At 46.3% G+C, this 17,150-nt stretch overlaps 1 non-coding gene across 1 annotated transcript; it reads left to right on the forward strand.

Annotated features, from left to right (window-relative positions):
• The first annotated feature begins 7,134 nt into the window (after window positions 1–7,134).
• LOC132240385 (U11 spliceosomal RNA) lies at window positions 7,135–7,272 on the forward strand. Its single transcript, XR_009454303.1, has one exon. It is a non-coding gene; the product is annotated as a U11 spliceosomal RNA (small nuclear RNA).
• The last annotated feature ends 9,878 nt before the right edge of the window (window positions 7,273–17,150 follow it).

Consider the following 17,150-nt stretch of genomic DNA (forward strand, 5'->3'; position numbering starts at 1 on the left):
CATAATGAATTGCACCATTACTAATCCATCACCCTGTCCAAGGGAAGACTCGAGAGAACCAGCACCACTTCCCTGCCCTCAACAGATTGGGCTGCTTTGAGGCAATGATCAGAACAAAACAAAACAACCCAAAACCCCAAACACCAAACCTTCCAAATATACCACAATACATATGTAACCTGTAAAATTGTGCCAAAACACGAAGCTAGCCGATTCTGAACACCAGCTGGACTCGCACCAGTTCTGGAGGCTTCTCCGTTGTCGGCGTGCACGCTGGTCTGGCGAGGGTTTGTGCCTGGGAGCTCTGGGGAGCGCGTCGGACCTGCCACACAGATAGCCAGCCGCTAAGCTGAGTACCAGAGACAGTGCTCCCCAGTACAGGCTATGTTTCCTGAGGGAGCCCCTCGGGGGCATAAAGGCAAGGAGCTGCCCCTGGAAACTGGTGGAAAGCTCTAGGGGCCTTCGCTGGGCAGGAAGGTGTGAAATGGAAGGTGTGTGGAAGCAGAGGCCACAGGCACGAAAGCCCGTCTTCCAGGGCGGTGCTGCCCCAGGTCTGAGTCCGTGCGGCCTGGGAAGGACAACACGCAGCCACCTGGGGTCTCTGGGCTTCCTGTCAGGACCCCCTCCACTCCAGGCCAGCAATGCCGCCCAGTCCTCCCCTCCAGGACCCCCAGAAAACCCGAGACACGTCGCTGAGGGAAGGAGCCGGTGCCAGAGAGTGAACCGATTTCGCTGTCCTTTCTAAAAAATGACCCAGCTCCAGTTTTTAAGCAGTTACATCTTTTTACATGACCCCAGTGTGGGAGGGACAGCCTGGGCCACCTGGCGAAGGCCTGGCCATGCTGGGAGCTGGAGCTGGGGGTGGGGTGGGAGGAGCCTTGTCCTTTCTGAGGTCAAATGCATGCGGGCTTTTTCTCTCTGCTCCTCTGCTGCCCTTCACTGAACGAGGAAACAGCCCTCTACCTGCTGCCCGACTTCCCGCGCTGGTTTATAAATCCCAAGTTTGTTTCCACGACTTCATGAAAGTCTTCCTCACCGGCGGTGGCTCCGTGCTGTGGGCGTGTGGAGAACGGGAACGTATGCGGCATTGTGATACAGGTCTTACCTCTGGGAGGGTGGGTATACCATTACTCTAGGTCGGGTGCGGGAGGGGAGCCACACAGAACAATTAGGGACCCAAGTGGCACAGCAGTTACGCATTAAATCCTGTGGTACCGATGGCTGGTGCTGTCGGGCTCAGAAAAGGGCTCAGTGTGGGCTGTCCTGTTGGCGATGGTTTCATTAGGGCCTCAGCCATTCTGAAGGCAGATACTCAGTGGTAAGAAATGCTCAGAGCAGGGTTCGGCCTGAGAAGGGCCTCAGGAGGAAAAGGAGCCGCAGTCACAGGCGTCCCCACTCAAGGTGTCCCGGGCAGTCCCGGCTCTGGGCTCTGGCCATGGGAGAAACTTCCTTGTGGTGGTTCGTTTGCACATCACACAAGGAGACCGTGCCCACGGGGTTCACACCTGCAAGGCCTGTTCTGAGTTTTTTCCTTCCTCTTCAAGACTGTTAATTCCTTTCTAAGGCTATTAAAAGCAACCTTGAGCTTCTTAGGAAGGCTCACAACAGCCAGTCTTAAAAATAGCTGTGCTTCTGGAAGCTTCAGTATAGTTACACCTCGATCCCCTCTCCTCAAAGAAGCAAGGACCCCGAGCCGGCTGCGCACAACTGCCTGTTGCTACTGAGGAACGGTCTCGGGAAACTCAGCCAGAGGAAGCGGCTGGGACCAGGAGTAAATGCAGGGGGACATCTTCAGGCCCGATGACCTAGCTGTAGCTGCTCCATCGGTGGGCGGTTTGGCTGCCTGCCAGGGGCCCAGAGGGGTAGGTGCAGCCGGGCAACGGACTGGCCCCTCCAAAATGGTCACCTTTCCTACAGCAAGCACAGTTCTCTATGCTGAGCCCCAAACTCAGGTCATTCCAATTGCACATCCTTGAGTTTTACCCTTTGCTCTTCTAAAACTTGTCTTTTTGATTCTGAGCAGGTGGAGGTCATGGCTTCCTGGCCAAGCCTTCCTGGAGACCGAGGTCCCCACCTGAGTCCACAAGATGGCCTAGTGCAGTGGTTCTCAACCTTGGCTGCACATTAGAATCACCTGGGAATCTTTTTAAAATCCTGATTTCTGGGCCTCATCTTCCGGAAATTCTGTTTCTTTGTTATGGGGTGAGGCCACAACATTAGTAACAAAGAAACAATTTCCGGAGGATGAGGCCCAGAAATCAGGATTTTTAAAAGATTCCCAGGTGATTCTAATGTGCAGCCAAGGTTGAGAGCCACTGGCCTAGCGGCTCTGTGACTTCCCTCCAGGTGGCAGGTCTTTCTCTGGGGTTAGAACAAGCTGGGCAGGGGCAATTGCATGGCAGTGGTCAGAGTTCAGGCGAAGTCCTGGCCCCCAGGAGCACTAAGGATTAAAGCTTCCACAGTGTGCTTGGGAGTGGGGGGGTGCTGAGCAACACTCCTATTTGGTGGCATGTGGCAAGTCCAGAAGATGGCAGGGTGGTGGGCAGGGTGGTGGCTCAGGGCAGACTCTGGAGTGAAATTCTCATTCCAGCACTGACAGCTGCGTACCTGTGGGCCGTTCATGTCACCTCCCTGCCAGGAGGCTGGGGCTGCCTGGAGAGCTTCTGGAAACAAATGCTCGCCCTGCCCAGTTTGGCTCAGTGGATAGAGCGTCAGCCTATGGACTGAAGGGTTCTGGGTTCGATTCCGATCAAGGGGATATACCTCCCGGCCCTGGTCAGGGTGCATGCAGGAGGCAACCAATCGATGTGTCTCTCTCACATTGATGTTTCTCTCACTCTCTGTTACTCCCTCTCCCACTCTCTCTAAAAATCAATGGAAAAAGATCCTCAAGTGAGGATTAAAGAAACAAAAAACAAAACAAAGAAAAACAAATGCTCTACCTGCTGCATGAGTTCTCATAGCGGCAGTATCACAAAGGCCAAGAGGTGAAAAGAACCCCAGGTCCATCAACGGATGAGGATTGAACATGGGGTCCATTTATATAAGGGACGGTTACTCAGCCATGAAAAGGAAGGGCTGACACAACATGGATGAACCTTGAAGTGAAAGAAGCCCATCACAGAAGACACCGTGTTGTATTATTTTGTTTCTAGGATGTTCAGAATAGGCAACTCTATCGGGACAGAGAACAGGCTCGAGGGAACCCTGGGGTCGGAAGGGTGACTGGGAAGTGACTGCTAATAGGTATTGGGTACTATTAATGGGGTGACAAAAAGTTCTGGAAATAGTATGGCGATGATCACACAACATGAATGCCCCAAACACCACTGAATCGTCACCTTTTTTATAACCTTATTTTTATTGTTGACATTATTACAGATGTCCCCATTTCCCCTCCCCCTTCACCCACCTACACCCAGCCCTAGCCCCCATCCCCCATTCCCTCTGGTCATCACCACTCTGTTGTCTGTGTCCATGGGTTATGCATATATGTTCTTCGACTAATCCCTTCACCTTCTTTTTTAAAAATTCATTGTTCAAAGAACAGTATTACAGATGTCCCTTTCCCCCACCCCATTGATCCCTTCTAGTCTGCCCCCTCTCAGTGGTTCTCAACCTTCCTAATGCCGTGAGTCTATAATACAGTTCCTCATGTTGTGGTGACCCCAACCATAAAATTATTTTAATTGCTACTTCATAACTGTAATTTTGCTACTGTTATGAATCGTAATGTAAATATCTGATATGCAGGATGTATTTTCATTGTTCGCGACCCACAGGTTGAGAACCGCTGCGAGCTGTTTTGAGGGTTGATTTTTGTAGGAAGACGGGTATGACTGGGATTTCCCTCAGAGGTTGGCTTTTGCCCTGCACAGCCTCTTAGGCAAACAGGAAACACTTCACAAGACAATGCCAATCCCCTCATCTCACAGGCACAGCCCAGGGCCTGGTTGGTGTTAAATCCCAGCCTAGGAGGACTGGCGCAAGTCCACCACCACTGCCATGGGCAGCTGGGAGCTTCGGCGGCCGGCAAAGACACTTTCCATCCGGGGGAGACAGCTCTCTGACCTGGAATGAGGGGGAACAGAAAACAATTACAGTGAAACCTCTATTTGTTGATGAAAAGTACTGCAGCCTTAGGAACGCAGACTTCATGAAATACTGTGCTGTAAAGTCAGGCTATCCAGGCAGAAATAACTGCCACGAGTAAAAGCCTGCAGAACATTCCAGACAACTGCTGAGCCTAAAGGCTCGGGGGCTCAGTCCCCTGATGAAACGACTGAGGATGCCCTAAAACATTCACACTCTGCTCCAGGAATGGAAATATATTCCCTCATCAAGATGGTGAAATAAACACAAGGGAAGGAAGCAGCCCGTTTGGGAACAAAATGCAGAAATGGGGCAGCCCCGCTCTGGGACAGAGGGCCCGCTAGTCCCCTTTACCCTGACTCGTCTTCCCAAGGAACGGAGACCGTTCTCTCTGCATCTCCACTTCTCTGCACCACACGTCACTCTCCTGTCGCCTTCCCTGTCCCTCCCTTTCAGGTGTCAGGGCTCTTGTGCAAGTATGTGCTGGTTTAGAGAAGGTGATTTATTTGAAAAAGAGCTTGTCTCGTCCCTCATATTTCCCAGCTCGATTGTATCTCTCAGCAGTTTCTTTTCATTAAGAAACAGCCAGATGCAATTATTAAAGCAGGCGTTTTTTTTTTTTTATTAAGGTATTACAAATGTGTCCTCATCCCCCCCATTAACCCTCAACCTCCCCCCCACACACACAAACTCATGCTCCCATCCCCCTGTTGTCCATGTCCATTGGTTTGGCTTATATACATGTATACAAGTCCTTCGGTTGATCTCTTCCCCTTACCCCCGCCCTCCCCTACTTTCCTTCTGGGGATTGATAGCCTGATCGTTGTTTCTCAGTCTTTGGGTCTGTCCCTTTTCATCAGTCTATGTTGTTCTCTATAATCCACAAATGAGTGAGATCCTGTGGTATTTATCTTTCTCTGACTGGCTTATTTCACTTAGCATAATGCTCTCCAGTTCCATCCATGCTGTTGCAAAAGGCAAGAGTTCCTTTTTTTTTTTTTTTACTGCAGCATAGTATTCCATTGTGTATACGTACCACAGTTTTCTAATCCACTCATCTGCTGATGGGCACCTAGGCTGTTTCCAAATCTTAGCTATGGTGAATTGTGCTGCTATGAACATAGGGGTGCATATATCCTTCCTGATTGGCGTTTCTGGTTTCTTGGGAATATCCCAAGAAACCAGAAAAGCAGGCGTTTTTATGGGATGCATTTGAGGAAGAAAATAATGAACACTGTTCTGTCTTTTAATCTGTTTTTAAAAACTTGCAAACACTTCACATAGTATAGGCTGTGTGCCAGAAACTCTTGTGTGTCTGCATAACTATTAATATATTTGATCCCCACAGCTGATACAGGGGGAAACTGAGGCACGGGGAGATTGTGCGGTTTGTAGTCCTAAAGCCTGCAGATGGTGGAGCTTGAATAAGAACCAGGCAGCCAATCAGGGAGACCTTGCTGCGGTCCTTACACCACATCAGACAGAAAACCAGTTACAATCCCATATGATTGCGTGGTGGGTACCTTCTCTCTCACACATTGTTTTACAGGATTCAGGTGATCACATACATTCACTTTCATATCCTGAATTCTTTGTTTTTACTATGTGGTTTCCATGCGTGTTAGTTTTCCTGGCTGCACAATCATCTAACATGACTGGCTATTCCCTTTAGTTGATGATTGGGTTGCTTTCAATTTCTCACCAAGAAACAACACTTCAAAGAATACCTTTGCATCGTGTATTTCCCAATTATTTCTTTAGAATACATAGAACCAATTACCAAAAGCTGTGACAAAATTTACAACTTACCAAAGATCCACCCAACAGTTTTGTTTTTTTGTCCCATTGCTTTTTAGATAGTGGGAGGGAGGGAGAGAGAGACACATCAACTGGTTGCCTCCCACATGTGCTCTGATAGGGGGTGGGGAGTGAGTCCAAAACCCCAGGTATATGCTTTTGACCAGAAATCAAACCCAGACCCTTCAGTGCACAGGCTGACCCTCTAACCACTGATCCACACAGGCCAGGGCACACCCTGCAGTTGGAAAGGAAGGCTAGCTATCCCATTATAGTCTAATGGGCAGAGACAGGTGATTTTTTTGAACAAAGAATACAAAAATAGACCCATGCCCATTTGGAGATTTTATAACTGTATGATAAAGATTATATTTCAAGCCAAAGGAGTAACATTTGATTATACAATAGAGAGAGACATTGGATAATCTTTAGGGAAAAAGGAAGAAGTTGGCTCCCTACATTACAACATTCATAAAGTAAGTTATTGATAGATTAATATACAGGGGTAGGTAAAAGTAGATTTACAGTTATGTGTACGCAAAACAGTTTATCTTTGTATTAACTATTGCATTTTCCATGTGAACAACTATAAACCTCCTTTTGCTAAATATATGAAAATGAAATATATAAAGAGGATATCATCTTAATTTGGGGTGTGGAGGTTATTGTTGTATTAGCATAAGACTAAGACCAAGACCAAAATATTATATAAAGAATAGGTTTGGCCAAAGATATCATAAAATTCGACAAATGGGAAAAGTATGCATAATTTATCCAATAAATGTATTAATCTGATACATAAAAGTCGAAAAGTCATGGAGAAGGCAAGCAAAGAGAAATACGCAAAACACAGACAACTGGTGCCCAGAAATAGCATCTCACACATTCACCAGCCGTGTGTGTGTCTAATTTTTAGCAACTATCATAGAAATACAAATGAAGAGAACAGGATATTAATTTTCAGTGATTAGATTGCCAAAGACTAAGCTATTAATACCAGTTTTATGACGAACATAGGAATAAATAGGCGGCACCTGCTATGTGACACCACATTGGGGGAGGAAAACTAAATATCAAAATGTTAAAAGTGCTACTTCTGACGTGGCAGTTCCACTGATAGTGTATCTTTAACACTCAGCACACACTCGGTTTTATTTTTATTACATGCATGCCTAATATCTCTTGTAGAACGTTTCTTACACTAAAGTTTGAAAAAGATAATGTTCATCAGAAAGAGGTTAGATGAAAAAGGGCCTCTGTCGGTGAGTGGCACATGTAGAGCAGCCTGATTGCTCTACGTGCGGAATCCACATCAAGAGATTTCGGGAGCATAATTTTTTTTTGGTACTTGGGCAGCTGGTGATCATTGGTCCTAGCGTCTGCAAAAAAAAAAACAAACACAACAACAACAACAAAAATAACACTATTGTCTTACTATTGTCTTATATGGAATTTTATACTGTTGCAAATGAAAATGAGGATCTCTGCTGTGTTGACATACACAGATGTCTGTAACATCACAGTAAATCACAGAACAGAACGTGTGTGAAGCTTTTTTTAAGATACTGTATGTCTAGGTATCATACAGACTTCTATATACTGTTATACACATGCACACAATATTCTATTCTACTAGACACAGAAACATGCACACACACACCTACTTCCAAAAGTCTGAGAGAACATACAAGACACGGCAACAGAGGATGGGAATTATGGAAATGTTTTCTTTCCTTTGCTTATATGCTGAATTATTTATAGATAGCAATTCCTCTTATGATATAAACAGTGCATGTATTTAAAACTTAAGGTGAAAAGGCCATAGGATCTGAACACTTCTTATAGCACTGGTGCATGATGCCAAATTATTTCCAAACATGTTGGGCCAGTTTGCTGCACTGAGTTCCATGTCAACCATATCTCTTCAGCCTCTTATGAAACTGAGCTCTGTGCTGGAGTTCTAAGAAAAGGGCAGGGCAGCTCCTGGACCGGCCGAGCGAGCCCCTCCACCTGAGATTTACCCAAGTCCTTTCTCCTCCTCTGCCTGCTGTCTCCTGAGCTTGTGTTGACATCTGACCTTCAGCAAACACATGGGAAGAAAAGCCACCGGTAACAGAAGTGAGATTCCAATCTGTCAGTTTTGCTCTCTATTTGGGCCACTGGTAATAAGTTTAGTGACAAAGTGTTGAATGACTAACATTAAGCAAGGGAAGGCTGAGATTATTGTGGGTTTCAGCCGTCCATAGAATTCCCTGCATGGGGATTCACGGATTTCCGAGTCCTCTCAGTGTGCTGATGTTGGCCACATCTGCACTCCAGTGTGTGACTCCTTCTCTGTCTCCTTCTCATGGCTCTTTTAACACCATGTAATTGACTGTTCTTTGTGTATATTGAAAATTGTCTGTATCCTCCTGTTAGAATATAAACCCCCCAAATCAGGGACGTTCATCTGTTTTTATTTATTTTATTGATTTCAGAAAAGGGAGAGGAGAGAGAAAGAGAAACATCAATGATGAGAGAGAATCATTGATCGGCCACCTCCTGCATGCCCAGCCCCCTATTGGGGATTGAGCCTGCAACCCAGGCATATGCCCCTGACCAGAATCAAAAGCAAGTCACTCACCCGAGGATATTTCTCCATTGATCTTTTTAGGGAGATTAGAAGAGAGGGAAAGACAAGAGAAACATCGATGTGAGAACAACACATCGATTGGTTGCCTCCTGCACTCACCCCGACCAGGGCCCTGGCTGGGGAGGAGCCTGCAATCAAGGTACATGCCCTTGACTAGAATCGAACCCGGGACCCTTTGGTCCTCAGACTGACGCTTTATCCACTGAGCCAAACCAGCTAGGGCTAAACAGTGTCTTTTATCCCCATGGTAAAATGACTGGTGTCTAACAGTCTTTCCAAATAGCCACCAATGAGTTAATGCAAACTTTTTAACAGATGGCAGGTTTTGAGCATAAGAGATCAAATTGAAAAGATTAGTATCTTTCTTTGCTCACAGTTTAGAGTCCTTGGATCTCAACATTGGGAGTCCATGTAACTCAAACACAGATCAAAGGCTTGCCTGTGCTCCACAACACCCCCGAGCATTCCCCGGCCTGGGCCTAATCAAGACCAGCCCCAGAACTCTCCAAGCCACAGCAAACAAGCTTCAACTTAAAAGGCTTTCATTTTTAAAATTTGAACTTACATTAATCTAGAATCTATCTCACTGTGACTTCCATTTCTACCCTAATCCTGCTTCCCCAGCCCCCACCCCAGAGCCTTGTAAAGTAAGTGCAATTTCCTTTCCATGTGGTGGACGGACTTTAGTCTGCCCTAACGATGCTCTGTAAACCTTGCTTCTCCAGGCTGACTATTAGTCCTCAGATTCGTGCTGTGCGTTAGCATCTTCATATCTCTCCCTCTGTGTTTCTACCTTTTGGAAAGAGTCTAGTTTGCCAATGACCATGTCCCATCGAGGTGACAGCAGTCCAGTAAATGCGGTCACAGGTTACATTTTGCTTTGCGGAGGCATATCTGTGTTAGTGATGTCATTTTATATGTGGAAATTATGTTCTCAACAGCAGGGACCTGAGGGCTAGCTTGGAAAGGCTTCTTGCTCTACCCATTTGATGCAGAGGGAGTCTAGGTCCAGAGAAGGCCGACCTGATATTGAAAAAGGAAAATAACTTAGGAAGTCTCCCAGGAAATTGTTGAAGACTTGGAGGTTGGTGGGCAACATTTACAGTGGTCAGAGCCTGGGTGAGGGTGTGCCAAACCAGGCTGCTTATGGGGTGAGGGCACCCGGATCCCACTTTCTCACCTCGAGTTGGGTTCACTTGACATATCATTTACGGACTGAGTTTATATGACCTCCAATTTACTAAACACCTCCTTCCATAAATAATGGTTATAATGACTTCATTTGATGTAAGCACTTGTATGAAATAGGCACAGGTGACATTCAGAACATTTAACAACCCGTCTGGGTATCAAGGAACCATAGCGGACAGTGGATACGGACATGGCAGCAGACACACCACTGAGCATCCGTCAGCCTTGGAAACGGGTATTATTGCCATTTACAAACAGGGAAACAGGCTCAGAGGGTTCATCGAACCAAATACATTTTCATGTATTTGAAATATGAGGATATCTTGAGTGTTTGGGAGAGATGGGATTTCCTGTCTGCCTGTCTTAGAATAGGCTTTAAGGGGGAGTATCACGTTCTCAGAATATGTATGTGCCATATAATCTGCTGTGACATCGCACAATGAAATCCTACCTGACGCTGCAGACTGTCACCACGGACATGGTATTTCAGCTGGGTGGGACCTGGCCGTTAGGCTGAGTTAGGAAATGAAGGTGATGCCATGGAAGGGGGGTTAATACATGCATTCCTGACACTCTGCTTGTCTTGTGGAAAATGGCCCAGAGTCAATACTGAGAATGGATTGCACATCCGTGAATGTTGTGAGGATGAATGTTGAAACTGGGGCTTGAATCACACAGGCTGGTGTTAAAGTCATTGGTTTCTGGGAATTTATTTCTGAAATGCACAGAATCCATAAGCTACTGTAATTCTAGTCATTTATACTGAACACACACCTGTGCCATGTTTTTAATTTAAATGCACACAATGCTCTAAGCCTCTAGGCATTTGTATTGAAATAAATTTCCGTCCTCCTGACACATGTGCCCTACCATCTATGAATTAACTGTCCCTGCGTTACCGATGGGGACGGGCTGATATTTCTGTATAATTTCCATTTGCATTGTATTAAAATGTTCAAGCTGCATTTTCTGTGAAAGTATCATTTTATAAAAGTATTCACTATTCCCCCATATGGAGATGGCAGATGCCGCCCATATAATCTTCAAATTATTACACAGAGTGTCTTTAGGCTAAGAGATGTATTTCCTGTGTTACAGCGTGGAGTGCTGGGTGATCACCAGTGTGTGCGATCAGTCTGTTCTCGAGTGACCCATCTAAATTTGTTTGCTTTTACTTCGTGTGTCTGTGGTGTCATTCCTAATGAGAGACTTTGCTCCTTTTCCTTCCCTTAGCTTTTCCATAGGCATAAAAATTGAAAATAATAATAAAGCTGCTTTATTTCCTTGATTTAGCAACACTACCTCTGAGTGATTTTCAACTTTTCTGTGCATAGAGAACTTGTGAAAATGCAGATTCCTAGACCCACCTTAGTGATTCTAACTTTGAAGTTCTCAAGAGGAGCCCGGTAGTCTGCATTTTTGACAAATGCCCCAATTTCTTGACAAATGTAGAGTGCAGGTCATGCTTTGAGAAATATTGCTAAGTACATTAATACTACAAACACAGTTGTAGTCGATATAAATTACCTTTCCACATTTAAGTAGCCACTGTGTCAACCAAGTCTTATAGGTTTTGTTTTACTTCCCTTCCAACCTGTCCCTGTGTATTCATCCATTCATCTATCATCATCCACCCATTATCCATCCATTCATTCATCCATCCACTCATCCATCCTTCCTTCTATTCATCCATTTGGCTTCCTTCCATCCATATTTTTAACAATCCCTAATGCCAAGACAAATGATCATTTACTATGAAATACCCTTACTGGTTTCTGGTTAGTTGATATTCAGCTGCCATTTGAGAGCAAAGGTTAAATTCCTTTTTAACCACAGGGGACAGCAGCTACGCAAAGTGGGTGGTACAAAACACAATGAGGCGTTACATGGGTGGATTTTGTTCTCCAAGCAAATTCTGAGTTTTTAATATCCTTGTTCATGCACTCAATGGAAAGAATAATTGGTCACCTTTTGACCTTTGCAGTAATATCTACATACCCGAATAGCAATCACATTCATAAAGGGCAATCCAATGGAAATGGGTAGAAAGAGCCTCTGTAGATGACCCCAGAACACGAGGGAAGTATTGCAATCCACACAATCTCCACTCTATCCAGATGGTCAACTTGACTTTCTTTATGAGGAGTGGGGACTTTGCCAGTATCTACATAGAATATGGTGATATCTAGTAGAGATTTAAGTCATGTAAGTTTGAACTTTTAACCACATTTAGCAAGCTCCCTTTTTTGTATTTTTTTTTTTTGGAGGAGAGATTGTGGAAAGACTGAAAACAGATCTCTGATATTCTATCTGGATCACAGAGAGACATGGTCTAGGGTATACAAGTCATCTATCAGGTGTCCCTGACCCCCTGCAAGTGGCAACAGTTCCCCTACTCCCTGAACATCCACCCCTGTCCTCCTAGGATCCTTCTGAATAATACTGGCCAGGTTCAGATCAAACTGGCCTGCAAGACAGCAACTGTGGGTAACTTGGGTGCCATCCTTCAGAGAGAACTGCATTAGCTGCCAGTGATGGGGTAAGTGGTGTCATCACTAGGACCAACACCTGAAACCTTACGAGTCCCCACACCAAGGCCTCTTGGTGATAGAGCCTCACAGACCTTAAGCCACAGCACAAGGAGAGGAGGGCGACATTTCACTAGGAAGATACTATCTGTTTCAAACATGGCCTTCAGAGGGCAAATGGGGTGTTTTTTTTTTATAAGTAAAGCCATTAATTTTATTCTTGAATTGTTGTAGACAAAAAGGTGACCTCTGTTATGTGCATTTAGCAAAATATAGAATAACTGACAATACAATTCCTATTTCCCTTCCTCTATTTTTAGCTAAACTAAACACATTTTCTTAGATTTCTGGGTGGCTATTTAAAATTTTTTTCTATTGTGTTAAAACATAAACTGTGCCAATTTGACCATTTTCAGAGTACAGTTCAGTGACATTAATTACATTTATAATGTTGTGCAACCATCACCACTGTTAATTTCCAAAACTTTTTCATCATTTCAGAGGCAAGTTTAAGCCCCATAGATAGTCCTAGACAGAATTAAGCAGGGAAGAGAATAAGAAGCAAGCTGTAATGGGTGATCAAGGTGATATATTTATTATGAATGTGGAACTCGGGTTTTCGAACTAAGGGTTAAGCTCGGGTTCACATCTATGTTCACTAGAACTGCCAGCTTCTGAATTTGCCCCTTCAGAATGCCTTCTCTTCTTTCACAGCATCTTGATGCTGTCGGTATTCCCTTTGTACTTCATTCCTTGTACTTCATCCCAGGGGGACTAAACTTGTCCAGGGTTTTGTGTTTTGTTTTGTTTCTGATACCTTTTCCAGAGAATATCCTGTGCCGAGTGCCCAACAGCAACATGCAGTGCAACCGGCAGCCACCCTGATGCGTTATTTCAGGGCTTAATCACCATAGTGGCTTTTTCCTCTTTTGACCAGAACACACCTCTTTTTTTTAATATATATATATATTTTATTGATTTTTTTACAGAGAGGAAGGGAGAGGGATAGAGAGTTAGAAATATTGATGAGAGAGAAACATCGATCAGCTGCCTCCTGCACACCCCCCACTGGGGATGTGCCCACAACCAAGGTACAAGCCCTTGACTAGAATTGAACCTGGGACCCTTCAGTCTGAAGTCCAACGCTCTATCCACTGAGCCAAACCAGTGAGGGCAGGAACACACCTCTTTTGATCCATAAGTGAGACTTGTTACTAGTGGCAGAGCTGGTGCAAGCCCCGCCCCTGTCAGCAGGGTCAGCAGGCGGGCAGGTGTGAGGTTCAAGTTTGAGTCAATTCCTCTGGGCCTACAGCACATTTGCAAGTCCCTGACATCCAGCTATAGCCCACTGCAGAGGAGCTGGAGGGATGGTGGGCTGTGGCTCCTGAATTTCCCCTTTGCACACGCCCTTCCATTCCCCCATGTAATCCAAGGCTGATGGAGTGGATTTCTCTGAGGACTCTGCCGTTGTCAGTATATTTGTATCTATGGAAACAGTAAGATACTTTTGTGAATAAGGGAGGTGGGGGAAGGTGTTCAAACTCCCCTTATAAACTGTCAATGCATAAGTTATTTCTGACTTTAAACATTATTTTTAACAAATACATATTTTTACCATATAAACATGCAGGAAACACTTTTTAAGAATTATACCTCTGGGTGTGTAATGGGAGGCGTATAGTTCCAGTTATGCACTAGGGGAAATGCTGGGAGTCAGAGGGAAGAGAGCACAATGCAAGAAAAGTGTGTGTGTGCATGCATGCGTGCGTGCGTGTGTGTGTGTCTGTATGTGTGTGCGTTGCGTGTGTGTGATTCTCGTGGAGTTACTGTTAGTGTTTCGTCACGGCAGGGTGGGGAAAGGCTGATCCAGCGGCTGGACCTGGAATTTGATGCCGACTCATCTGCAGCCTTGGAAGCAAGGAAGTGAACATTGTAGGCTCCGTTCTGTCCACGGGCGCGGCAGGTGTCTCACGGCAGCTGGCGCTCCTGCATCCTGGTGCGTGCTGCGCCATGCCGATCCTCCCAGGCAAGGGCAGGGAGCCCAGCTGGAATCTTGTCCTCAGTCTGGGCGGGAGATTTTGATGTTGGTGTATGAGGACCCAAGCATAGAATCACAGACATGGGTTGGAGTGGGGAGGGAGGGAGGTGGTGAAAAGGAGAGAAACATGAAGGCGGTGAGAGGTCCAGGCAGGACACCTGCAGGGGTGCACCCACGGGCCCCCTGCCCACACCCAACACCAGCTTCCCTCTGGACCAGCACAGCCCTAAGAGCTTTCTGAACTAGTGCCCAGGAAGACCAGATCCTTCTGTGGATGAGGCAGGGTCCAAGCACAAACACACTCGTCCACACTCAAATCACATCCAATGAGAAAATGCGTGCTGAGTTACATGGAGAGGAGGGGTGTGCTGATGAGTCCTTCCCACATTCTCCTACCTGGATTAGCCCAGCTGCTGGTGGCGCGTGCATTACTGTTCCCACCAGCCCCACGGAGCTCATGGCTGTTTCAGTGGGGGTGCAGAGGGAAGGGCAGCCCAGGATGCGACTGGGCTGAAGAACTCATGATTGTGTGACATAAGTCATGGTCTCTGAGCCAGCTCACAATCTTATGTCACATAGAATAGAGAGGGAACTGTGAGAGGACCAGGGAACATGACAGTCACAGCCACACCTGGCTGGTCTGGGTGCAGGCGAGCGGTGTTCTCTATCTTGCTACAACCAACGCTCTCCCTCAGCCCCAAATCCCTGCCCCCTCCCCCCAGCTCTGACCAAGACCCTGGAAAGCATATCAAGATTAGCACACATGGACCGGCTGGTTATCAGAGTCAGCAACTACAAGAGCCGGCATTCACCGAGTGCCTTCTAAATGCCAACAATCACGCTCGGTGGGATTGTGCAACAACGGCAAGGCAGGTCCGACCTGTCTTCCGCTGCTGCCGAAGAAACCAAAACTCGTGAAGGTAATTGAGTGACAGAGCCCAGGCTGAAACCTAACTCTTCCCCCAATGGCCTGGTACGCACTTCACTGAGCTTTGCAGTGAGATTCCACTCATAGCAGAGGAGCAGAGCGGGAGGAGGAGACCTGGGCCGACCTGGACCCATCCTGTCACTCCCTCTGACCGCGGGGTCATTGCAGGCAGGTGCCCCCAGACTTGTCTTCTTATCTGTAGAATGGAGACGATGGTGACAGGGGTGTCCACTGAAAAATTACGAGGACAATGCCTGGCACACAGTGACCACTCACTAAATTCTAGCTGCTGTTTTTATAGAAAATGAAAAGCCGAACAGCAGAGAGCATAAAGCTGAAGACAGATTTGATCTCAAGTCTTAAGGTGGCCACAGTTGTGCTTTGCCAGCCTGGAAGGGGCCTGGAGGAGGGTGAGAGCAGCCAGTTAGGATGGGGTGTATGGGCATCTTCGCAGAGCTCTCTCTTCCAGGACAGGTGAGTGTCATCACTACTTTGCATAGGGATGCCCTGCACCTCCTTTCAGGGAGCAAACACCAACTGCACTTGAGTTCTGTCTGCAGAGCCCACTGGGGACCCTGTGGTAAACCCCCAGATTTCAATGCAATTTTGAGAGCTTTCCTTCTTACAGTCACCTGAACTCCTGCTTTATTTTGGTTTTGATTTACAAAAATTCTTAACGATCCAAAAAAAGTCATGGTCTCTGAGCCAGCTCACAATCTTATGTCAACAGTGACTGTCTACATTTGCAGCGATGGGCAAAAGCAGTCTCCCACAGAGGGCCCCACAGCAGCCAGCCACTCAGATGCAGTCTAGGGACTCAAATGTTCATATTTCCCACTGGAGCGTGAAGATAAAGAAGTAAATGAATCCAAACAATTCAAAGTTAATTTGATAGTATTTAAACTTCTCTCTCTCTCTCTCTCTCTCTCTCTCTCTCTCTCTATATATATATATATATATATATATATATATATATATATATATATAAGCCTAAGCGACTGAACTACTGAATGTCAACTGGTCACCATGATGTGCACTAACCACCAGGGGGAAAACGCTCAACGCAGTGCACTCCCACAGCCAACCTCCCACAACCCCTCCCACCCAGCTGCCCTGATGGAGCCAGTGGGCCAACCTCCCAAGGCCCCTCCCCCCCCCGGGGCTGGCCGACCAACCTCCTGTGGCCCCAATCACTGGCCAGGGTGAGGGACCCCACCTGTGCACGAATTTGTGCACTGGGCCTCTAGTTATAGTCTTGTTTCTCTTTTGATTACTTTTAAACAAAAGGGGAACTTCTCTGCCTCATAGGCATGAATTTGTCTACCCGTGACCTTGGACAAAACCCCCTGAGAATGTATGTGGAATCAGTAGCCTTGCTGGGGTCTTTATGGTTGGAAGACGAGCAAGCAAAGGAGCCTCTGACATTTCTTTTCACTGACATTTTGTTCTAAGTCCTTGTTCTCCACCTCAAGCACATTTTCTGCGGAGATTCTGCAAACGGGCATCAGGATAAGGGATGACTCAGAGCCCATGTAAGTGTATTGAGCCACACGGGCTGTGAAACTGAATTGCGTGTTTCACAGGATTTGCACATGGCACCCGATCTGTCTGAGTACCAGACTCCCATGGGGCAGCATGGCTGTCCCTGTGGGTTGCTGGGTAACCCGTTAGGCCAGGCTCTGGATGCACCAGGATTAAGAATCTAAGGATATTTACGTACTCAGGGTGGAGTAGAAATGAGGTTGGGATTTGGTTACTCTAAGGAGGAGCTTCATCTCCCAAAGTTCCCAAGTTAGGGGTGCAGTATACCTGTGAACCTGCAATGAGGGGAAGTGCCATTAGTCACAGGTGCAGAGCCTTGGTTCGGGGCGTGTTGGATCTGGGCCAGGGGAAGGTTCCCACAGATGTCCATGTGGTAGGTTCCTGGGAAAACCCAGGTGTTGG

Source organism: Myotis daubentonii, chromosome 8, assembly GCF_963259705.1.
Source record: "Myotis daubentonii chromosome 8, mMyoDau2.1, whole genome shotgun sequence".
In the NCBI taxonomy this organism is placed as follows: Eukaryota; Metazoa; Chordata; class Mammalia; order Chiroptera; family Vespertilionidae; genus Myotis; species Myotis daubentonii.